Source organism: Natrix helvetica (genome assembly GCF_964273705.1).
Source record: "Natrix helvetica genome assembly, chromosome: 5".
Classification (NCBI taxonomy): Eukaryota; Metazoa; Chordata; class Lepidosauria; order Squamata; family Natricidae; genus Natrix; species Natrix helvetica.
Window position 1 is genome coordinate 84827004 of NC_138551.1, and position 25237 is coordinate 84852240.

Consider the following 25237-nt stretch of genomic DNA (forward strand, 5'->3'; position numbering starts at 1 on the left):
TTGATTTGGCCTGTTGGAAGCCAGCTGGGAAGGTTGCAGATGATGGCCCTGGGACAGTGCAGCTGTCATAAATACATGCTGTTTGCCAAGGACTCCGATTTTGATCATGGGAATGCTACAAACAGTCGCAAATGTGAAGAATGGTCAGAAGTCACTTTTTCAGTGCTTTTGTAACTTCAGTCACTAAATAAACGGTTACAAGTTGAACCTGTATTTTTATTCATTTATTCATTACTAATCTTTTATGCAGCTGCAGGTGTGAAATTAAGCAATGTACAAGTAGCAACATAATTCCCTAATAAACCGATGGAATCCATGTATCAGAAGGAAGAGATGTCATCAGCAATGATAATATTAAAATCATGAAACTGTGATGTCTTATATCATCCAGCAGCAAGATTCAACCCCAACTCGGATGCCACCACCTATTCAGACACTAGTCTCCAAATGGGCACCAAAAAACCCCCATGTTTTTAAAAGCTTCCTAAATGTTAAAAAGGAGGGTTCAGTTTCACATCCCTTCTGGTATTCAGAGAGAGCGTCCCATGATATCATACATTTTAAAAGTATATCCCAGTAAAGTTAACAGATTAACAGAATTGGAAGGTACCTTGTAGGTCATCTAGTCCAACCCCCTGCCCAAGCAGGAGACCCTACACTATTTCTGATGATAGCTGTCCAGTCTCTTCTTGAAAGCTGTCAGTGATGAAGCGTCCAGAACTTCCCAAGTGTTCTATTCCATTGGTTGATTGTTCTCACTCTCAGAAAGTTCCTCCTTGTTTCTAAGTTGAATCTCTCCTTGATCAGTTTCCATCCATTATTCTTTGTCTGGCCTTCAGGTGCTTTGGAAAATAGCTTGACCCCCTGCTCTCTGTGGCAACCCCTCAAATATTGGAACACTGCTCTCATGTCTCCCCAGGTCCTTCTCTTCAGTAGACTAGCCATGCCCTCTTCCTGCAAAAGTTGATAAAAGAGTTTCCAGTTGCCCACCAGATTAAGGTGAAATTACATCCGCCGTGGCCCCAGACCAATAGCAAGGGATGCTGCACCCTGAAGCTCAGTTCACAACTAAACAGCCACAAGTTTTGCATTCCTGTTTTAGATGACTTCCTATGGTAAAGCCACTCCAAACCCAGAACCATTTCAGTACATAAAATGAGGGCCTACGTGAAGTGAAGACGGTTATCAGTTTGTTGCCAAAAATATTTTGCTGGAAAAGTAGACGTTTCTGTGGCCTCTCCTTACCAAGATGTCTCTTGAAAAGACTTTAGGGGACTAATGATGTTAGATACAGGGGTGTTGAACTTGATTTCATTGAGGGCCGCATCAGGGTTGTGTTTGACCTCAGGGGACCGGGGTGGGTGTGGCCAGCTCGACACCACTGGTTTTGGGGGCCCTTGTGGTGGCCCGAACGTTCTGCCAGCTAAAATGGAACTCGGGAGGCCCTCCTGAGCTCCATTTTCATTGGCAAAGACACTGCAGGACGGTCCTTCGCAGTTTCCAGGGAAGCCCCGCAGGCCAGATCTAAGCCCCCTGTGGGCCGGATCTGGCCTGCGGGCCTTGAGTTTGACACCCCTGCTATAGAATGTAGCAAGACGTGGTTGATCATCATGGCTCCTTGTATGCAGGTAGTCCTCGACTTACAACCATACATTTAGGAAGCATCCAAAGATACAGCAGCAATGAAAAAAGTCCTCACGCTTACAGCCATTGGAGCATTCCTCATAGTCACGTGATCAGAATTCAGCCACTTGGCAACCAGCATATAATCAAAATGGTTGCAGTGACATGGGGTCATGTGATCACCATTTCCAACCTTCCCAGCCAACTCCCGACGAGCAGAGGCAGTGGAGGAATGTGTGTGATTAGCCATGCAAACTTGGGAAGAAGGACTTGCAGTGCATAGTACCAATATTCATACTCATGGACAGGTGGTCCTCGACTTACAGCGGTTTGCTTAGTGACTGTTTGAAGTTACAACAGATCTACTTTGATGTTATTTGCACGATGGATTTCAAGTTCTGATGATCGGGCCCCTCCCACAGTCACATGACCAAAATTTGGGCACTTGGCAACCAGGCCAGATTTGTGAGAGTTGGCAGCATTCTGTAGTCCTGTGACAATATTTCATGACTGTTTTGCTGAAAACTGGAATTTACATCTGGTTTTTCATCAAAACAATGCCCATAGTTCAACATTGGTTTGCTTAACAGCCCTCCCACAAAAGGTTGTGCAATCAGGTCAGTTGACCCATTTTACAACTATCATGACCATGTTCAATTATGGTCATAAGTCGTGTACTACGTGGTGGTGTGGCCCTCCAGCGGCCTCGGAGCTGGCAGCAGATTCGGAGAGTGAGGAGGTTGGGGAGGAACATGGACCAGTCCTGGAGTCTGGGGAAGGCTCTGATGAGGGCTCTGTCTCAGAAACAGAGAGGGGGCCAGAGTCGGATGCCAGTTATCAGCTGCCTTCAGAGGCAGATGAACAGCTGGAGCCTGTTCCCAGTGTGCGCATGCACAGAGTTGCCAGACGAAGGGAACAGTTGAAGAACAGGGGTCGACTTGGGAGTAAGGCCACAGGTGGGCGATGAATGGCCCCTCCCAGAGGAAATAAAAGAGGAGCGAAAGGGGAGTGGAGTTTGCAGGAGACAATTACTTCCCTTAATTGATTCATGACTCTCCAAAAGTCCTTGCCAAGTTTTGCAGATATCAGCCTGGCAGCTCTCCAGGCCAGATAAGGTCTGTGACTGTAAATCCTTGAAAGACTTTGCTGGATGTGAATGAGCAGAATTTACAGGGAATTAATAAAAGGGAATTTTTTTTCGGGACAAGGAGTTTGCTTCATGCTCTTGGGAAGCCTAAGCCAGAACACTTGGATTGTTCTTAAGTCACATTTTGTCTTTCTAAACTGGATTTCTACCCAGCTCTAATTGGGAACTGCAAAAACATAAGATTGGGAACTACCGCCAAGAGCCACCTTGTAGGGAAGATAGACAGCATATAACTAAACAAATAAATACTCTTTGCAGTCTTGGGTTGCAAGTCTACCTCTCTGCTAAGAGGCACTGAAACCCTTTTTGCAGACCTGAATATAAACAAAATCCACATAAAGACTGAATAACACTGCTGTTTCTGAACTCCTTTCTTGCAAGATCAGCCAGGGCAAAAAACGAAAGTGCAAACGCTATCACAAATTCAGAATAAATTAATGGAGGTATTTAGACACGTCTTGGCTACAGAAGAAAGTCCTTTTTGCACAGATCAGAATAGGGTACTGCATCATGGGGTGGGGAGGGGGGATTGCATTAGAGAACTTAAAATAGTACATCAGAGGAAAAACAACCCAGAATGAATTGATTGGTCGAGTTGAATAGCTCAAAAGTTGTGGTGACAGGAAGAATTTGTGGACATTTCTGTATAATAAAGCAAATCTAGCTGGGATCAACCATTCTGGCAGTTGCAATGTGCTAAAAGAAGAGATTAATGCACAGCTCGTTACAGGGTTACAAAACCGAAATAGTTAGAAGTGTAAATGGAGCAGGACGAGTGACAAACAAAGAAAACCCACTAATTCTCAGAAAAACATGCATCTGCAAAGACGGAACAACGCCGAAGGTAAAGCTCAAAGAGGAAGTACAATAAAACCACAAACAGTTAAGGGAAATTCTCCAACAGAACCTGTACTCGGTGAGTCTCATGGGAGACAGGTTGACACACTCTTGGACGGTTGACTGACAACTCTATTGCAGTGGGGTTAGAATAAGCGAAGAAGCATTTCCCACGGTTCTGGCAGTAGACTGGAAATTGGACAATAACCTTGTGGTCTTCTAGCAACATATGCTCATTGCCACGTCATGCAGCAATTTTGCATAATTGGTACGAGAAGAATGGCAGCCTAGAATTGGCATCCTGCTGAGCGGAAACAGAGGCTGAAGGATGTCAGGGTCCGAAAACCAAGAACACCACAAGTTCCTTTTGAGTAGTTTCCTTTATTGCTCTTCTATCTATAGACAGAATCTTGCCAGATTAAACAACCATATGCATAACTATATGTACACTCTGGGAATTGCTATGGACGAGCCATTTTAACTCTCTTCCTGCTAATTAAACCTCCCAAACTCTTCTGCCTCTTTTCCTTTGGAAAGCAGCCCTTCCCTCCTGGGAATCCAGACTGCATCCCACCAGTAGGGGAATTAAAAAGCATTCACATATTATGCAAGTCTGTGATGTGTGGCTATTGCTCATGTCAAACGGCTTGTGGACCCTGATGTGCCAGTACATGGACAAATGAACTATCTTTCTATTAAAGGGAGGGCAGTGAGTTGAGTGAGAGAATCATTTTTAAGGCCCTCTAGGAAGAACTTGGAGGGATGTGGTGGCTCAGTGGCTAAGATGCTGAGTTTGTCGATTGAAAGGTCGGAGGTTTGGCGGTTCAAATCCCTAGTGCCGCGTAACAGGGTGAGCTCCTGTTACTTGTTCCAGCTTCTTCCAACCTAGCAGTTCGAAAGCATGCAAAAAATGCAAGTAGAAAAATAGGGACCACCTATGTGGTCAAAAACAATGCCAGAAACAACTAGCATACATGTGCGGAGGAACCTTTACCTTTACCAATCTCAGTACCTTTCTTCCTGTTTAAGGCCTGCTTTGAGTCCATAACCACAAATCTCTTGACTGCTCTCCTATCGTGTTTCCCCGAAAATAAGACAGGGTCTTATTTTCTTTTTACATACAAAATATGGCTTGGGCCTTATTATGAGGGGAGGGTTTATTGTTTTGGGGTTGCTGGGCGACTGCTCTCTTGCGAGTGGACTCCCAAAGAGCCGGGCGCAGCCTCATGGGCGAATGGCTGTGTTGCCCTGTCGCAGCAGCGCAACACAGCAGCCGTGAAGCGACCATGCTCACGAGCAGCCACCCGGCAACCCCCCTTTCCAGCCGGGCACAGTGCCATTCACTGACCTAGGGGTATCGCCAAGCCGCGCGAGTGCCTGTTCGCCGCCGCCGGCTCCCCCGGTTTGGCGCCTTCGAAATGGCAGTGAATGGCGCTCTGTACGGCTGGAGGGAGGGTTGAATGACCCGCTGTCCCGCTCTCGCTCACACGCCTGCCAGCCTCATGATGCCCTTGCCCAGCTCTCTCCGGTGCCGATGCGCCAGCGCCGTATGGCTTTTTCTGCAGCTTGCCAGAAGACTCGGTTTGGAAGCCACAGAAAAAGCCATGCGGCGGCGGCAGAGATGCCCTGGCTCTGCGGAGAGAGCTGGGCCAGGGCATCGTGAGGCTGGCAGGCGCATGAGCGAGAGCGGAACAGCCGCTCGTGCAACCCCTGAAGAAAAGGTTGAGAACCACCACACTAAACCAGGAATAACAGAGACCTGGTTGGGTCACAAGGGTGGTTTGCCCCTCGTGGAAATGTGCCCACCAGGTTTCCATGCATTTCATCAGCCTCGGGCCCTGGGTAAGGGTGGAGGGGTGGCGGTGGTTATACGGGATGGTCTAGAGCCGAGGGAGTTCACTGTTTCTCAGATACCCGGGTGTGAGTCACTTGGTGTGAAATGGGGCCCAGGGAGGCAGTGGGGTCTGCTGATTGTATACTTGGCTCCTCGCTATATGTCAGCAGCCCTGCCCGAGCTCCTCGAGCTGATCTCAGAGACGGCGGTGGAGATCCCCAAACTTCTGGTTATGGGGGATTTCAACCTGCCGTCGACGGGAGCAGCATCCGAGGTGGCTCGGGAGTTCATGGCTTCCATGACAGCCATGGGCCTGACCCAACTAATTCAGGGTCCCACACATGAAGGTGGCCACACACTGGACCTTGTTTTTGTATCTGAGCAGTGGACGAGTGATCTGGGAATAGGGGACTTAGACATTACTCCCCTGTCATGGTCAGATCACTCTTGTCTCCGGCTAGACTTCCCTGGCGCTACCCCCCACCGCGAGGAGGCGGAACCAGTTTGTCCAAGCTGGTACCGCCCCAAGCATCTGATGGAACCAGTTAGGTTCCAGTCGGAGCTTGGGCCGCTACCTGTAGCCCTGACCCGCGCTCGGTCGGAGGACCTAGTGGCCGCCTGGAATAGGGCGACGGCTGGGGCCTTGGACCGGGTTGCGCCTTTGCGACCTCTCCTACGGCAGCGACCCACCCGGGCTCCTTGGTATACCGAGGAGCTGAGGGTGATGAAGCGCCAGAGGAGACGCCTAGAGAGCAGGTGGAGGTCCTCACGCTCCGAGTCTGACCGAACACAGGTAAGAGCCTATTTACGGACTTACCTTGTGGCATTGAGAGCGGCCAAACGCAGACATTGTGCCGCTCTTATTGCGTCTGCGGATAACCGCCCTGCCGCCCTGTTTAGGGTCACCCGCTCCCTCTTGGTGCAAGAGACGCGGGGGGCACCCTTACAGGGTAGAGCAGAGGAGTTTGGAGAATATCTGCAGAACAAAGTCGCTCAGATCCGGAACGGATGGGCCCCCTCCAGTGGTCTGGACGGGCTGTCAACAGTGAGTCTTGTGAGTCCACTCTGGGAGGAGTTTGACTCTGTTGCCCCCGAGGATTTAGACAGGTTGCGTGGAAGGCTGCGACCCACCACATGTTCATTGGACCCGTGTCCCTCCTGGCTGGTACTGGCATCCTGGGAGGTGACACGAGGCTGGCTTCTGGGCCTGGTGAACGCCTCGTTGGGTGAGGGATCCTTACCTTCCGTCTTGAAAGAGGCGGTGGTGAGGCCCTTACTCAAGAGGCCTTCACTCGACCCAATGGAGCTAGCTAATTATCGTCCAGTCTCCAACCTCCCTTTTTTGGCGAAGGTTGTTGAGAATGTGGTGGCGCAGCAGTTTCCGCGTCACCTCGATGAATCCGATTATCTAGACCCACGCCAGTCCGGCTTCCGACCCGGGCACAGCACTGAGACAGCCTTGGTCGCGTTGGTTGATGATCTCTGGAGGGCCAGAGATAGAGGTTGTTCCTCTATCCTGGTCCTATTAGATCTCTCAGCGGCTTTTGATACCATCGACCATGGTATCCTTCTGCGCCGGCTGGAGGGGATGGGAGTCGGAGGCATCGTGTTACGGTGGTTTGACTCTTACCTCTCCGGCCGGATGCAATATGTGTTGACAGGGAGGCAGAGATCGACCCCGAGGCCGCTCTCTTGTGGGGTGCCGCAGGGGTCGGTTCTCTCGCCCCTTCTGTTCAATGCATACGTGAAGCCGCTGGGCGAGATCATCCGTGGTTTTGGGGTTGAATACCATCTGTACGCTGATGATACGCAGCTGTACATTTCAACCCCAAACCACCCCAACGAGGCTGTCGCAGTGATGTCCCGGTGTCTGGAAGCCGTCGGGGTCTGGATGGGGGACAACAGACTCAAACTCAACCCCTCCAAGACTGAGTGGCTGTGGCTTCCGGCACCTCGGTTCAGCCAGCTGACTCCATCGCTGGCCATAGGGGACGAGCTACTGCCCCCTGTGGAACGGGCACGCAATTTGGGCGTCCTCCTAGATGCCCGGCTGTCAATGGATGACCATGTGGCAGCCGTGGCAAGGGGGGCGTTCCACCAGGGTCGCCTGGTGCACCAATTGTGCCCCCTACTGGACCGGGATGCCCTACGCACAGTCACTCATGCGCTGGTGACGTCTCGCCTAGATTACTGTAATGCTCTCTACATGGGGCTTCCCTTGGGACGCGCCCGGAGACTGCAGCTAGTCCAGAACGTGGCCGCGCGGGTTATCATGGGGAGGTCTAGATACTCCCACGTAACACCGCTCCTGCGCGAGCTGCACTGGCTACCTGTGGTTTTTCGGGTGCGTTTCAAGGTCCTGATTACTATCTTTAAAGCGCTCCATGGCTCAGGATCTAGTTATTTGCGGGATCGCATCCTCCCACATACATCCCTGCGGCCAATCCGCTCTCACAGGGAGGGCCTTCTCCAGGTGCCGTCCACTAGGCAATGCCAGCGGGCGGCGCCAAGGAGTAGAGCCTTCTCTGTGATGGGCCCAACCCTCTGGAATGACCTCCCCCCCGACATTAGAACCACCTCGGACTTCCGCTCCTTCCGACAAAAATTGAAGACTCACCTGTTCCGATTAGCTGGCCTGGCATGATTATAAATGTTACATCTATGAACTCCTGGTAGTATATTCTCATCTGGTTATTTTAAGGGTAATGTTTTAGTTTTAATTGTTTTTAGGGCTTTTAGCCTCATATTTATTCTTCTGTACAGTACTCTTAATTTTAACCTCCTCCACATACATACATATATTTATAGTTCTATTTATATTTGTATTTTATCTGTTATTTATTGTGGACTGTACACCGCCCCGAGTCCCTTTTTGGGAGAGGGGGCGGTTTAGAAATGTGAATAAATTAATAATAATAATAATAATAATAATAATAATAATAATAATAATAATAATAATAATAATAATAATAATAATAATAATAATTGGGAGCCTGCTCACAGGAGAGCAGCCGCCCAGCAACCCCCCTCTTCAGCTGTGCACAGAAATGCTCACCAATCTAGCGGTATCCCAAAGGCGCTAAGCAACGCAATCACCTTTGCCTCCCTTCCCCCGGTTCCCGCGGCTTGGCACCTTTGGGATACTGCTAGGTTGGTGAGCTGCGTTCTGCCTGGCTAGAGGTGGGGGGTTGTCCGGGGGGCTTATTTGCAGGGGAGGGCTTATATTTTTGCCCACCAGAGAAATGTGGCATGGCCTTATTATCAGGACATGTTGTAATTTCTGGTAAACAAGGTATGTTCTCCATTCATAAGAGGAGGGAGTGGGGTGTCCAGACTTGCTAAGTTTAAGATCTGTGGACTTCAACTCCCAGAATTCCCCAGCCAGCCCCCAGGAGTTAAAGTCCATAAGTCTTAAAAGTTGCCAAGGTTGGACATCCCTGATGTACTACTTAGAATACTATCGTTTTACTCCTAGTTGGAGAGGCTGTCCTCAGCTGGGATTTGGAGAAGGCTTTTCCTTTTCACACTTCTATTTTAAGTTCATGCAGAATCATGAGACAAAATCAAAGGAGTGTCATCCAAGTAGATTATTCAGATATTTACACCAGAAATCCCCACATATACAATGGACCACAAGCAAAGTTGTACAGCACAATTTTACGTAAAAAAGAGGGGGAAATAACTTTGTGCTAAGGCTTTACTTGGCCTTCAAGCAACATGCTGGGGGAAGTATATATATATTTTAAGTAGATAAGGCCAAGACAAAAGCTATAATTTGTTTTGTTTTATTTCCGTTTAAAATTAATACAAGTTAATATAGCCATGTTAATTATAGTAGAAAACATTATACAATTAACTTTTTGATGTTATGTGTTGCATTGAGTCTTATGGTCTCTAGTTAATTTATTTGCTTCTCTAATCTAGCATCATTGTATTTTCTGGGGTCTAAGGAGATTCCCAGTCATCCAAATCATGGTTGTCCCAAAGGTGCTTTTTTCAAGAGGCATCTAGAATTTCTTGTTTTTCTTTGAAGTCGTTTCACTTCTCATCCAAGAAGCTTCTTCAGCTCTGACTGGATGGTGGGGAATGTAAGGATTTCTGGTTGGTTTTCCAACCCTAAGATAACTTGATCTGACTCTGCTTAGCATTTTGCCACCTTCTAGAGGCCCTTTATGGACCTAGTTTGCAGTAAGAAATATATATATATAGGTCCTCGATTTACAACATTTCATTTAGTGACCATTCAAAGTTACAGCGACACTGAAAAAAAAAGTTATCACCACACTTACAACCATTGCAGTACCCCCACCAGTCACATGATCAAAATTCGAGAGCTTGACAATTGGCTTATATTTATGACCTGTTGGAAGAAATGTCCTTCTGGGTTCAGTTCCAAGTGGGGAAAAAGACTCTGGAAACATGGAGGCTGCTTGGAAAGATGGTTCAATGATGGACTGGATCACGTGGCTTGAGCTCCTGAACAGAAAAGGGGGATCACAGGCTTCCAGATGTTGGGTGAAGAAGAAAAGAAAAAAACAAGAAGGGGCCTGCTCAGTTTTTTACACTCTGTTTGGCCCCACCTCTGTTTCCTGTTCCTGTGTAAGAAATGTATTCTGCTTGGTTGTCAGACTCCCAGGATCTTAGCTAACTTTGTAGGTTGTGTGTCTTTTTGAGTCCCAAGCTTGGTTGAGTTCTCAGATGCCATATGGTGAGTTTCTGTAGAAGGCTAATCCTATCTTTGTTATGCAGAGTAAACTGGCTCAAGCTTTTTAATGGCCCAATGACAAAGGTGGGGGGTATTAAGAGTGAGTCTGTTTCCTACCTTAAAACATGTTTCTCCATTTCTTATCCAGAGAAATATCATATTCTGCCTTTTCAATATTTCTCAGGATATTTCATTTTTCTAGGAGAGGGGGGATGCTGACTTCCTACAGACCATTGCAGCGTCCTGGGTTCATGTGACCCCCTCTCTTGCGACTTCCAACCAGCAAAGTCAATGGGGAAGCCAGATTCACTTAACAACCATGTTACTAACTTAACAACTGCGATGATTCACTTAACAACCTTGGCAAGAAAAGTCATAAAATGGGGGCAAAGTCTCACTCAAGTCTCACACAGCAACAGAAATGTTGGGCTCAGTTGCGGTTATAAGTTGAGGACAGCTTGTACTTGATCTCTAAGGGTGTGAAGTGAGAAATCCCCTGGAATCTAATAAACTTTCTAATGTGAACACACCTAAAACTGTTAACAAGCAGGTTGGTTTGGATTTGTTCTCTGTTGCTCACCCTGGGAGTGCATAGATTGTGGTCATCGTTTTTTTCACTCTCTCGCCAGTGGAAATAGATCTGACTCAACAATAGTTGGGATGCCTTCCCTAGAATACAATGTGCCCAGGAGAAATAGATGGTGTAAAGTAAACAATTCCTTGAAGGATTCTTCGGTTGGCTGACCTCCCTTAGGAAAGTTTTTTCTTTCTTTTCTCTTCTTTTCTTTCTTTGGGTAGTGCTGGCTTGATTTCAAGGCACACCATCCCAAAAAAAACCAGTAATGTCATTTCTGGAATGTACCCAGTGTTGGTGCATTAAAGTAATTTGTTTTGCAGAAATATATGATTTCTTCCCACGTGCGTCAGGATGGTGGTGAATGAAAGAAAACACTTGATGGTAAGCATCTGGCTTTTCCACTTTCCCCGTCCCCTGCTCTACAAAGGAAAAATTAGAATGACGGCTTTCTTAATGAGAATGGATTACAGTGTTCATTTGGCTGGGAAGATTTATGGCAAAATGGTGGAGATTTTTCATGTCTGCTATCTCCCCATGCAAATTTTTACCCGATCAGCTGCAAAGAGCTTTTTTTTTTTAAGTGATCGTGTGTCTCTTACTCTGATTTCTCTCTGCTCTTATAGATTCTTAATAAGATCCTTTGCATTTTGGGTCAATATTTCCTTATTCAAAAGCTTTGCTCGCAGAGTGCTTAAGTGGAATGATTTGTCTGCATGTGCACCTTTGATGGGTTTTTTTAAAATCTGAAACAGAACAAGGGCTGAGAGAGGCATCAAACAGGCTTGACTCAGCAGGAGATGTAGCACAGAGATGTAGGAAAAGAGCAGGAAGAACTGGAGGCAGAGTTAAGTGTATTATAAGCTTAGAATCATTATGTTATTGTAAGCAGTCCAATTAAAAGACACTGAATTCCGTTTGTTAGATTGGGTAATGGATAGGCACATACAGGCTTAACGGTAACAACAGCTCTTTATTAAGTACAACAAGTGAGAACAATCCAGCGAAGGTTGAGTCTGACAGCAGCCCTTTTATAGGAAACTGTCAGACCCTTCGACCAATAGGATTAAACCTCTGTTCCCGCCAGAACAGAGGACCTTGGTGGAAACCACTGAAGTTAGAGCAAGTATCTAACACCATTGACCCTTGTTGTTGTTGTTAGTTGCAAAGTCATGTCCGACCCGACCCCATGGACAACGTACCTCCACGCCTTCCTGTCCTCTACCATCCCCCAGAGTCCATTTAAGCTCACACCTACTACTTCGGTGACTCCATCCAGCCACCTGATTCTCTGCCGTCCCCTTCTTCTTTTGCCCTCAATCTTTCCCAGCATTAGGCTCTTTTCCAGTGACTCCTTCCTTCCCATTAGGTGGCCAAAATATTTGAGTTTCATCTTCAGGATCTGGCCTTCTAAAGAGCAGTCAGGGTCGATCTCCTCTAAGACTGATCGATTTGATTGCCTTGCAGTCCAAGGGACTCACAGGAGTCTTCTCCAGCGCCATAGTTCAATGGCCTCAATTCTTTGATGCTCAGCCTTTCTTATGATCCAACCTTCACAGCCATACATTTGCCCTTATCTAGCGCCAATTGAGGCTTGAATTTTAGTTGACTAGATCCTTATGTATAGACTTCAGCAATCTTCTGAACTGCAACCTATGGTCCCGATCCCTTATACCTGACAGAGTAGAATCAAGTGCCACAACTTCAGATTCTAAAATCTAACACTCTCCAACAAATGATCTGACTGCTGCAATGATCGTAAGTGTGAAAAAACAGTCATGTCACTTTTATTCAGTGCCATCGTAACTTCAAAGGGTCACTACATGAGCTGTTGTAACTCGAGGACTACCTGTATTTAAGTCTCTACCCGATAACATAAAAATGCTGATGTAACTTCTGGAATGGAGAGTCAATTTGGTGTAGTGGTTAGGGCATCAGGCTAGAAATCAGAAGACTGGCAACTCTTAGACCTGCCTTGGGAAGGAAGCCAGCTGGGCGAACTGGGACCAGTCTCTCTCCCTCCCTCCCTTTCTCCCTCTCCCCCCTTCTCTCCCGCCCTCCCTCCTTCCCTCTCTCTCTCCCCCTCCCGTCCTCCTTCCCCCCCTCTCTCCCTCCCTCCCTCTCCTTCCCTCCATCTCTCTCTCTCTCTGTCTCTGCTCTAGGACACAGGCAATGACAAACCATTTTGAAATCTTGCCAAGAAAAACTTCAAGGACCTGTCCAGGCAGTTGCCCAGGAATCAAGATTGACCTGAAGGCACGTGTGTGCACACGCACACACACAGATCAAAATTTCTGGAATAGTTAATGTACAGTAGAAGCCATTTTTGGCAGTACAGTAGAAGCCATTTTAAGGCACAACAGGTTGTATCTTAACAGAACACACACACACCGAGGGGTGTTAGGGGTGTCTTATCCCCACAGCATTTTTTTCCAGAGGGTAAATAATCTGTGTACCAAATTTGGTTGAAGTTGCTCAAGGCGTTCCAGAGTTATGCTGAACACACACACACACACACACAGTCATTTATATATATAGAGAGAGATTGTGATTGCCGAGATTGTGAACTTTGAAACCCATACTGGTCTAATGATGTCGAGTCCCACTTCCAACATTGAACTTTGTCTTCTTGAACTCTTGAGAAGAGATAGTATGTATGTAAACAGAAAGGTAGTATGCTATTAACTCTTTGGCTATAGTTAGCTATCAAGACCTTTTCTGTTCACCTGAGATTCAAGGGAGGACTTGGAGAATTAAGATGAAGGCATCTCCACAATTAACCCCGATTACTAAATGCTCAGCAGGCATGTCACTGTGGTTACGAAAAGGGATTCCTTAGCTGCTTTCCCTGCAGGCTCCTTCTTCGAGCTAAACTAGCTGAACTGGATGCTTTGCTAGTTGGTCCGTGTATCTAGAAAGTTCACAGACCTATATCTCAAATCCTGTGACCTATCAACCTCCACAATACGCTGAAGATCTTTCTGATATAGAAGCTGCTTAGGTTCTCATGAAGTAGTTGTTTTATTTTTATTTTTATATCCCACATACAGCAATAAAATACATCAAAAACTGATATAATGTATTAAATCCAATTTATGTTCACATCCAAACGCTGTAATGGTTAATTTAAAAAAGATTCTTGTCGTCTTTGAAGTTTACAAGGATCATTTGAAAGCACATTTTCTAGAGAAGGATACATCCAAACCAGATATTTTTGGTTGATGTTTGTCCCACTGCAGCAAAATCCCCCAATCCTTTTTCTAAAATGTGTATTTTTATGCTTTCACATTTTATGTATAATATGTATTTCCAGAGCTGTAAATAACTTGAAGATGAGAGGCAAAATAAAAACATCTTAAACCAATACATCACAGACTGAACTGATTATAATCGCAAGATTAAATTTCATGCTTTTCCAATCCGAGGATATAAACTTCTGAAAGTTATGGGAGGCTAGCATCATTTTTTTTTTAAACCCAAGAAGAAAAGACCAAGACAAGGCATCATAAAAATATTTCAATCCATTGACCAGAGATACAGCAATATTTAGGGCATGCGCCAAATTGTAAACACAGCCTTTTGTGTCCCTCAAGGAGCAAAAATAGTAAGATCAAAATTCAGTGACTGGATCATTCCAAATCCATTTGGTTACCAACAACCCAATGTAGGAGCGGAAACTTTTGTGTTTTTCGAAGAAATATCCATCTGGTTCAGTTCCAAGTGGGGAGAAAGACAATGGAAACATGGAGGCTGATTTGAAAGATGGTTTATTGATGAATAGGCCCACATGGGTTTGAGGTCCTGGGCAACTGAACACATGGAGTGGAGAGTGAGAGGCATTTATACCCTCTCTTGGGCTTTGAACTTGAGCTTCCTGTTCCTGTGCAATAATATGTATTCTATTGGATGCTGTCAGACTCCCATGGGGCGATGCAGGAGTCATAGCTGAGGTTGTCTGAGATAGGTTTTGTTGAACCTTGCAGGGGTGTCAAACTGGATTTCTTCAAAGGCTGGATCAGCATTGTAGTTCTTTGCGGGCTGGCCAGGAGGGGGGGGGGAGACAGGCTTTGCTGCTCGTGCAGCACCCTGCTGGCCAAAATGGGGAATGGGAGAGCCACACGGGCCCCTCCCATGCCCCATTTCCAACCTGGACGGCTTCCTGCAGCACTTTGCTGGCCAAAATGCAGCCCCGTGCCCCATTTTTGTTAGCAGAGGCACCGCAGGGCTGTCCTTTGATGTTTCCAAGTCGGCCCATGGCCCAAATTTAAGCACCCTGTGGGCCAGATGCAGCCCACGGACCTTGAGTTTGACACCCCTGACACCCCTAGATTCTCAGCTAGACTACATCAAAGCCTGTCTATGGAGATTCTCAGTCATCCAGGTCATAGTTCTCCCAAAGTTTCCACACCAGTGGTGGGTTCCAGATCTCGTCACAATAGGTACGCTGCGACAGGGCCGGGTGTCCACCTCGTGCACGCGCACTGTGCGTGCATGTGTACCCACCACCCTGCGACACTCCAGCTGCTCGGTGGAGGTCATGCAGGCGCCGTACGCTGCGTGTGTGTGTGCAAATGGCCCGGTTGGCTTAAAAGCAGGTAAGGAACGTGGGCAGGCGGGTGGGCCCACCAAGACAATGTTCTGGTATGGTGGCTGCTGCTCCCAGCTGCCACTGGTACAACCGTACCGGCCATAACCCACCACTGTTCCACACCCATTTGCACCCCTCAGGTGACCCTGATGACACAGATAAACCTCCAGGTGACCTTAATGACTTGCTAAAAGAATGCAAATGACCAGCTGTCCGCAGGGAATATAAATCCTTCCATTCCCCATCATCCAGTCAGAGCTGAAAAAGTTGCCTGGATGAGAAGCAAAACATTTTCAAAGAAAAACCAGAAAGTCCAGCTGCCTCTTGAAAAGGGACATTTGGGACATCCAGTCTATCATTCTAATTCAGTTCCTTTCTTGTCCAACCAGTTACTTACAATAATACAATACAACATCAGAGTTGGAAGGGACCTTGGAGGTCTTCTAGTCCAATCCCCTGCCTAGGCAGGAAACCCTACACAACTTCAGACAAATGTTATCCAACATCTTCTTAAAGACTTCCAATGTTAGTTCATTTAGAACTTCTGGAGGCAAGTTGTTCCACTGATTAATTGTTCTAACTGTCAGAAAATTTCTCCTTAGTTCTAGGTTGCTTCTCTCCTTGATTAGTTTCCACCCATTGCTTCTTGTTCTACCCTCAGGTGCCTTGGAAAATAGTTTGACTCCCTCTTCTTTGTGGCAACCCCTGAGATATTGGAACACTGCTATCATGTCTCCCCTAGTCCTTCTTTCTATTAAACTAGACATACCCAGTTCCTGCAACCGTTCTTCATATGTTTTAGTCTCCAGTCCCCTCGTCATCTTTGTTGCTCTTCTCTGCACTCTTTCTAGAGTCTCCACATCTTCTCTACATCGTGGTGACCAAAACTGGATGCAGTATTTCCAAGTGTGGCTTTATCATGGCATTATAAATTGGTATTAACACTTCACGTGATCTTGATTCTATCCCTCTGTTGAAGCAGCCTAGAACTGTGTTGGCTTTTTTGGCAGCTGCTGCACACGGCTGGCTCATATTTAAATGGTTGTTCACTAGGACTCCAAGATACTTATGATAAGGGTTCCCAACCCCCAGGCCACAGCCCACTACGGGGCCTTGAGCCATTCAGAACGGGTCATGGAAGTAGTTGGCAAGCACACATGCCATGCACGCACATCTCCACTCGTGCAAGCAGCGGGCAAGCACACACATGTTCCATTTGCACAAATTGTGGTTTTGTGTGTCTGCCGCTCACATGGAACCATCCCCTCTTCCCAACTGCTAGTTTGCAAAGCCAGAAAGGTTGGGGAATTCTGACTTACGAGAGACCAATTAAGTAGGATGCCACTTCCTGCTGGAATTATTTCAAACAACTGGTATTCAAAGGCTGGTTATCTCTGAATCAGAAGGGAGTATGCAGACTTGATACTGACCCTTGATCTTGAGATACCATATTTTTCTGTGTATAAGATGCTCCGAAGTATAAGACACACCTAGCTTTTGGGGAGGAAAAGAAGAAGAAAAAATCTGCCTCTGCCTCCTAGCAATTTGCCTCTTTGCAGCAAACAGCAGGTTTCAGTTTCAATTTCAGCGCAGCCTGATTAGCACAAGCAGCTGATTGTCTGTTGGATCGGTCTCTCCCAAAGATCAACTGTTTCAGGCTGCAGGGATTGCCATAGCCTATTGCTGCCTCTGCGGGCCCCATTTTCCACCTCCGCATCCTATTTTCAGCCTCCGCACACATCATTTTCACCTCCATGCACCCCATTTTCTGCCTGTTCCAGGCAGCAGCAATTAGAATTGGTGGAAAATGGAGTGGGGGCCAGCAGGTGGGTGGGACTACATTCGGTGTGTAAGACACACCCAAATTTGGGGGGGGGGGGAAATGTGTCTTATACTCCAAAAAATACAGTACCTACAGTGGTGTGCTGATGCATAACAGCTAGCTCTGCCAGTTCCATTGCCTCTTCTGTGCTGCACCTTGAACTGCCAAGCAGATGGTTGGCTTACAAGCAGTGGTGACTTAGCTGTGCTCTCAATGGGCTTGCAAAATCCCAACAAAACCCAGTTACTGGCTCTCATGCGCATCTATACAAGCCAGCTTCAGCACCATTACTGGATACCTTTCCATACCTTCCTGCTGCTGTAGCCTAATTAAGCCTCATTAGTTGCTGCGATGCCCTTTTTATTGCATGGCAGATGCCCAAAGGGCTTAATTTGAGCAGGTCAACTTCGGTACCTAGGATGCTAGCTTAAGAGCCGCTACCTAGGGCTGTATTGATTACATCAGCTCTAGCCATCTTCACTTCCTAAACAAATTGCTTCTCCTTTCCTTGTTTGGTCTCTTATTTCTTACCAATTCAGAAGTGCACATTCTACTCGGCCCATCCTTAGTATGGGTCATCATTCCACCCCACCCCCCCATTCCCAAGTGCCGGCATGGATGACCTCATCCACCTCCCACACCTAGCCCATTGCAGATGCCTCCTCCCCTCCATGTTTCCAGCTTCAGTTCAAAAATGCTGTTTTCTGTCCTTGGAGAAGTTAATATCCGGAATTTCATTCTACTCGAGCAGCCAGCTCTGCGTGACTACATAGCTGGCGTGCCCTTTCCCCCATAGGTTGGTTGCTGCCCTAGGCTCCCATTTCATGCTGGGCTGCTCTGTTCTTCAGCAGTTGTTATTTTTATAATCTTGGGGTTAATCCAGTTATGAATTAACCCCCAAGATTAATGGGATTAAATCGATGAACTATCCTCAACGCTAGTAGCTCATGTTCCGTTCAACCATGACATCTGCCGGTGGGCATTTCAGTTCCTGCTCAGGCTGGCCTACTCAGTGGGCTCTTCTTCCTTTCCCACCTCCTGTCTTCAGTGCTGCAGAGCCTCCTTTCCTTTTCAATTTTAAAAACATATTTAAATTGCAGTGTTGAAATGTTACTCTGAGAGGTCCTTGGTGCTCTCAGAGCTTGGCTGCTCCCTTGAAGACATTTCATGACCAAACTAGGTAACGTCATCGGTTTTTTAATATTACTACTTTATTTCAATGAAGCTGAACTATCCATTCTTTTTTTTTTAATATAAAGTATTTTTATTATAGAGTTTTCTTCATTTTACATCACAGTTTCAGCTTTGCAACATCGATATACTGGTTGTATCCACAATTTTTTTACATTATACGTACTATTATGTCTCCTAGTATACAGTATCATGTTCATAACTATTGTTTCCATATTTCTAACATAAGTCTATATATTTATCATTCTAGATGTTTTATTTTACAGATTATATTTTTATAACATCTTACCATTATATCATTTACAATAAATATTCTTCTATCTATCGTTGTACTGATACTTATTTCTAATTTCTAATTCATTAATTGTCTTTCATTGTTAATTCTTTGCATCTGCTATCTAACCAATTATACCATACATCCCAAATTAAATTGTATTCTGTTTCTCCTTTGTTTTTAATTTCCATTGTCAACCTGTCCATCTCAGCGCAGAATAATATTTTCTTCATTACCATTTCCACTGTGGGTATATTTCCATTTTTCCAAGTTTCAGCCGCTGTTATTACATGCAGCGCTAAATATTGAGTTTTTAAAAATTATATTTCCCTGTTAGCATGCCTAATAGAAATAGCTCTGGCTTTAAGTCTATTTGGTGTAAAGTTAGAGTTTCCATGAATAAAAACTGCCCACATACGTTTTTGTCAATATAGCACCCCATGGACTTAAAAGCACAATTCAAAAGTCCTCATGGAAGGAATCAATGCTACAGTACCAAGAAACAGTTTGAAATGGTGCACAGGTAGTCCGTGACCATTCAAAATTATACCGGCATTGAAAACAGTGACTTATGACTGTTTTTCACACAATCATGGCAGCATCTCCACAGTCACATGATCAAAATCCAGATGCTTGGCAACTGGTTCACATTTATGACGGTTGCAGTGTCCAGGGGTCATGAGGGGCCCCTTTTTGTGACCTTCTGGCAAGCAGAATCAATGGGGAAGCCAGATTCACTTAACAACTTTGTGACTAACTGAAGAACTGCAATGATTCACCTAAGAACTGTGGCAAGAAAAGTTGTAAAATGGGACCAACTTACTTAATAAATGTCTCACTTAGCAACGGAAATTTTGGGCTCAATTGTAGCTGAAAGGCAAGGACAACTTGTACTTTAACTGCAAAGTGTGTGACTTAAACCTGTGGCAGTTTTTTTTTTTCTTTATTCAAATCTCATGCCGAGCAGTCATTCTCATTCCTCTACTTTATTTGATGGAGTTTCCCACCCACACAGAAAATCAACCAGCATGGCTCAAACTCATAGATCTCACTTAATAATGTCTAATAAGTGGCCTGTAATCATACTAGAAATGCAGCTTTGAAATTCACTTGTTAGCTCAGATCAGGTTAAAAATAAATTCCCATATTCAGTACATATAGAAATGCTGGTTGCCTGCAGCAAAAACAGAAGTGGTTGTAATATGGGGGGGACGGGGGGAACTGAACCTGGCAAATAACATTTCAGTTTTCCTGTGTTCAATTAAACCACATTAATAAAAAGAAGATAGAATAATTTGTCATCTTGATTGTGTGCTATTATTCAATTATCGTGAACCGAACCTAGCTATTCTGTGAGTTGGTAAGGGACACAGTGGCTCGGTGGCTAAGATGCTGAGCTTGTCAATCAGAGAGGTCGGTAATTTGGTGGTTCGAATCCCTAGCGCCGTGTAACAGAGTGAGCTCCGTTACTTGTCTCAGCTTCTACCAACCTAGCAGTTCAAAAGCATGTAAAAATGCAAGTAGAAAAATAGGAACCACCTTTGGTGGGAAGGTAACAGCGTTCCATGTCCCTTCGGTATTGAGTCATGCCAGCCACATGACCACAGAGATGTCTTCAAACAGCGCTAGCTCTTCGGCTTTGAAACAGAGATGAGCACTGCCCCCTAGAGTCGAGAATGACTAGCACATATGTGCAAGGGAACCTTTATCTTTATTCTATGAGTCATCGAGTTCAGAGTACTTATATAATAAATGCCTTATCTGAAATGTTTCATCTGGCAGCATTTCAGCTTTCACCCACTGCAACACCCTAATTTCTGCAACCTGACTGTGATCTGAAACCTGGCTGAGCACAAGAGATTAACAACTATGAAAATGTTATTTTGTTTAGCCAACGCCTATCATGCATAGGCTCCTTCCCATCCCTGAGTTAATGGGCTATCCACCCATCTCTGACTCATCTAAAACCCAGAGCGCTGCTCACATTACCAGGACCAACACTGTTTCCTTTGTGTTTGCACCCAGTGACTACGGAAAAAGTTTACCTTGATTTGACGCCTGCAAGCAGTGTATTACGCAAAGCAATGTGTTGAATCCCTCAATCTAACTATGGTACTCTCTTGTCTTTGTGACATCAGTTGGTAGGAAACGATCGACCCATTTTGGGATTGCAACAAGGATAGGGTGGGCTGGGCTGCTATCTCTAACTTCCTTCTGTGCCTTCATCGTATTTTATTATAACCTCACCACCACTTTTAAAAAAGAAGAAGCGGAAAGAGAAGACTCACTGGGTCATAAATTACTTAACTCCAACTCCTTCCTTCCTTCCTTCCTTCCTTCCTTCCTTCCTTCCTTCCTTCCTTCCTTCCTTCCTATCAAATTTCCATCTCACCCATCTCACCTAAGTGACTCTGGGTAGTTTGCAAGAAAAATAACAAGTAGTTTAAAAAAAAAAGCAAAGTTAAAAACAAATAGAGTTAAGAACAAAGTTAAAGAGGTTGAAAGAGACGGAGGGAGTGCCTTCAACCCACCAATCATCTTCCTGGTTGCATATCACCCTTAGACACCCCCCCCCCCATGATAATTGGCAGTAAAGGTAAAGGTTCCCCTCGCATGTATATGCTAGTCGTTCCCAACTCTAGGGGGCGGTGCTCATCTCCGTTTCAAAGCTGAAGAGCCAGCGCTGTCCGAAGACATCTCTGTGGTCATGTGGCTGGCATGACTAAATGCCGAAGGCGCACGGAACACTGTTACCTTCCCACAAAAGGTAGTTCCTATTTTTCTACTTGCATTTTTATGTGCTTTCGAACTGCTAGATTGGCAGAAGTTGGGACAAGTAATAGGAGCTCACTCCGTTACACGACGCTAGGGATTCAAACCCTCGAACTGCCGACCTTTCTGATCAACAAGCTCAGTGTCTTAGCCACTGAGCCGCCGTGTCCCTAGTGAGCCACAACATTCCTAGATAGGAAAGTACCCTCTCTTGAAGCTCAACTGAAAAGTCAGAAGACTCAAGGGCCACCTCACTTTAGTGGGATTAAATGTCCCAAAAGTCTGGGCCAACAGAATCTATTCCTGGATTCTGCCAAATATCTTTAATGGATGGGATCTGCACCGTACTCTCCCTGCCTGAGTGGATTAAATGAGTCAATAAGAAAAGAAGGACTAGGGGAGACATGATAGCAGTGTTCCAATATCTCAGGGGCTGCCACAAAGAAGAGGGAGTCAAACTATTCTCCAAGGCACTTGAGGGTAGAACAAGAATCAATGGGTGGAAACTAATCAAGGAGAGAAGCAACTTAGAACTGAGGAGAAACTTCCTGACAGTTAGAACAATTAATCAGTGGAACAGCTTGCCTCCAGAAGTTGTGAATGCCCCAACACTGGAAGTCTTTAAGAAGATGTTGGATAGCCATCTGTCTGAAACGGTATAGGGTTTCCTGCCTAGGCAGGGGGTTGGACTAGAAGACCTCCAAGGTCCCTTCCAACTCTGTTATTCTATTCTATTCTATTCTATTCTAACTCGTTTCTTTATATATAAGTAACAAATACTGATTTCCGAATTCCACTGTGTTTCTTTGGGAAGCAGTGAGGATCCTACCATTCCAATGCCATACACTTTCACACTGTTATGCTATTTCATTTTTTTTTTTAATCATTTCACTGTTTCCTGTTTTCAGTTTTGTGCTAAACCAAGAATGTTAAGTAACTAGGGGAATCTTTGCCTTCAAAGCTGTATCATGTAATGGACAGCGGAAGGAACAAGGGAAGTCCAAATGACAAAAACAGCCTTATATCACTGAACCGCGATGCAAACCTGTCTCCTTTTGTACATCTGTTGTGACTTTGCATGCACATTCAAAAGAGTCAAGCTGTGCGTAGCGATAGTTTGATGCTGTTCTCTTGATTTTGATGAAAGCTTTTGATCTTGTGGAGGTGTCTGGTAATGGGAACAGCATCAGAAGAGATCTATCCATTACAGATGGTTAGAAGTGGAAAAGGTCAAGGCAGGCATCTGGTCTAGGCTGGTCAATGGAACGCCTGCAATTCAATGGTTTTGAAACCCTGGCAGATCTCTACTGAAACACCTAGAGCAGGGGTGTCCAAACTTGGGAACTTTAAGACTTGTGGACTTCAACTCCCAGGATTCCCCAGCCAGCTGGCTGGGGAATCCTGGGAGTTGAAGTCCACAAGTCTTAAAGTTCCCAAGTTTGGACACCCCTGACCTAGAGTGTCATTTGATGGACACATGATTTTATTCTACAGCCAAAGAGTTCCTTCGCTGGAACCTTACTAACCCGAAATACCTACTTATTAGCTCTCTTCTAACACGACAGTGGTGGAAGAAATGTCCTTCTGGGTTTAGTTCCAAGTGTGGAAAAAGACACTGGAAACATGGAGGCTGCTTGGAAAGATGGTGGACAGGATCACATGGCTTGAGCTCCTGAACAGAAAATGGGGATCACAAGCTTCCAGAAGTTGGGTGAAGAAAAAAAGAGAGAAAGGGGGCTTGCTGAAAGTTCCTGAGTTTCGTATACTCTTTATTTGGCCCCACCTCTCTGTTTCCTGTTCCTGTGCAAGAAATGTATTCTGATTGGTTGTCAGACTCCCAGGGGTGGGGGTCTTAGCTAACTTTGTAGGTTGTGTGTCTTTTGAGTCCCAAGCTTGATTGAGCATTGCTGCTTCCCAGGTGCCCTGTGGTGAGATGGGTAAAGGGCTAATCCTATCATGTCTTAATCCCATCAACCTGGAGCTGAAGGGGAAAGATCTTTGTAATGTAGCATAGACTGGCTCAGGCCTTTTGATGGCCCATTGACAAAGGTGGGGGCTATTAAGAGTGAGTCTGTTTCCTGCCTAAAAACATGTTTTTCCATTTCTTATCCAGGGAAATATAATATTCTTCCTTTTCAATATTTCCCAGGATATTTCATTTTTCTAGGAGAGGGATGGGTTTTAACTTCCAACAATAGCAGATATGGTTGCTCAATTTTCTGAATAAGAACACTTCAGATAAATGAAACATGCTATTACAGTATGTCTTCTCTTAATATTCTTCCCTCCAGGCTAAGGGGAAGATAATGAGATGACTCCTAGTAGGCACATTAAAACCATTGTTGTAGTTTTCTGGGCAGCACTTCCAAGTTGTCTGCTGTTATTTTCTTCTAGGTTCCCCCCAGTGATGGGTTCCGGATCCCATTCCAACCGGTACGGTTGGAACGGGCCCGGTAGCATCCACATCAGTGGTGGGTTCCTCCCGGATCGCACCGGATCGCGCGCGCTCCCTTTCAGCGCTCCACCTGGCTTGCGCGCTCCCTTTCAGCGCTCCACCTGGCTCTCGCGCTCCCTTCCGGCGCTGAAACCGGAAGTACAGTTTTGCCCGGCCCTGGCGAAGCAACGACGCCTGTCTGCGCTCCACCCAGCCGAGCTGGTGGAGCGCAGGCAGGCGTCGTTGCTTCGCCAGGGGCGGGGCAAGACTGTACTTCCGGTTTCAGCGCCGGAAGGGAGCGCGCGAGCCAGGTGGAGCGCTGAAAGGGAGCGCGCAAGCCAGGTGGAGCGCTGAAAGGGAGCGCGCAAGCCAGGTGGAGCGCTGAAAGGGAGCGCGCAAGCCAGGTGGAGCGCTGAAAGGGAGCGCGCGCGATCCGGTGCGATCCGGGAGGAACCCACCACTGATGTGGATGCTACCGGGCCCGTTCCAACCGTACCGGTTGGAATGGGATCCGGAACCCATCACTGGGGGGAACCTAGAAGAAAATAACAGCAGACAACTTGGAAGTGCTGCCCAGAAAACTACAACAATGGTTTTAATGTGCCTACTAGGAGTCATCTCATTATCTTCCCCTTAGCCTGGAGGGAAGAATATTAAGAGAAGAAAGACTTTTCAGGCGCTCCGCTCCGCTGAGGAAACATCTCCGTTCCCAGCCGAGCTGGTGGAGCGCAGACAGGCGTCGTTGCTTCGCCAGGGGCGGGGCAAGACTGTAGTTCCGGTTTCAGCGCCGGAAGGGAGCGCGCGAGCCAGGTGGAGCGCTGAAAGGGAGCGCGCAAGCCAGGTGGAGCGCTGAAAGGGAGCGCGCGCGATCCGGTGCGATCCAGCAGGAACCCACCACTGGTCCACATGGATGCGTGCAGTGCATGCAGACATGCATGCAGTGCGCGCATGCATTTTACCGCCTCCACTAAGCTCCAGCTGCTCAGGGGAGCATTGTGCAGGCGCTGTATGCGCCATGCACATGCGCGGAAGCACGGAAGACTTAAAAGACCGGTAAGGAGCTTGGGCGGGTGGGACCTCCTGAGCATCATACTGGAATGGTATCCGGTGCTCCGGGCAGGCTCCAGTACGCCCATACCGGAGCGTAACGCAGGCAATCCACCACTAGTTCCCCCCCCCCTTTTTCCCCTCTATAGCTCAATCTTCAGTTCTGATGATGTCTCCTTCAAGTACAAACCAAGTTTCATGTGGTGGACATGTACAAAAGCGAAAAAATACAAGAATTTGAATGTGGTTGGAGAAGATGACGCAGCAACAAATTCACTTAAAACCTAAATTGTTCTTGTTGGGTATCTTACCAGGGAAACGGAGTAAAGAAAATGTACTGTATATTTGATTATTCATATAATAACTGCGGCTAGAATTGTATTTGCACA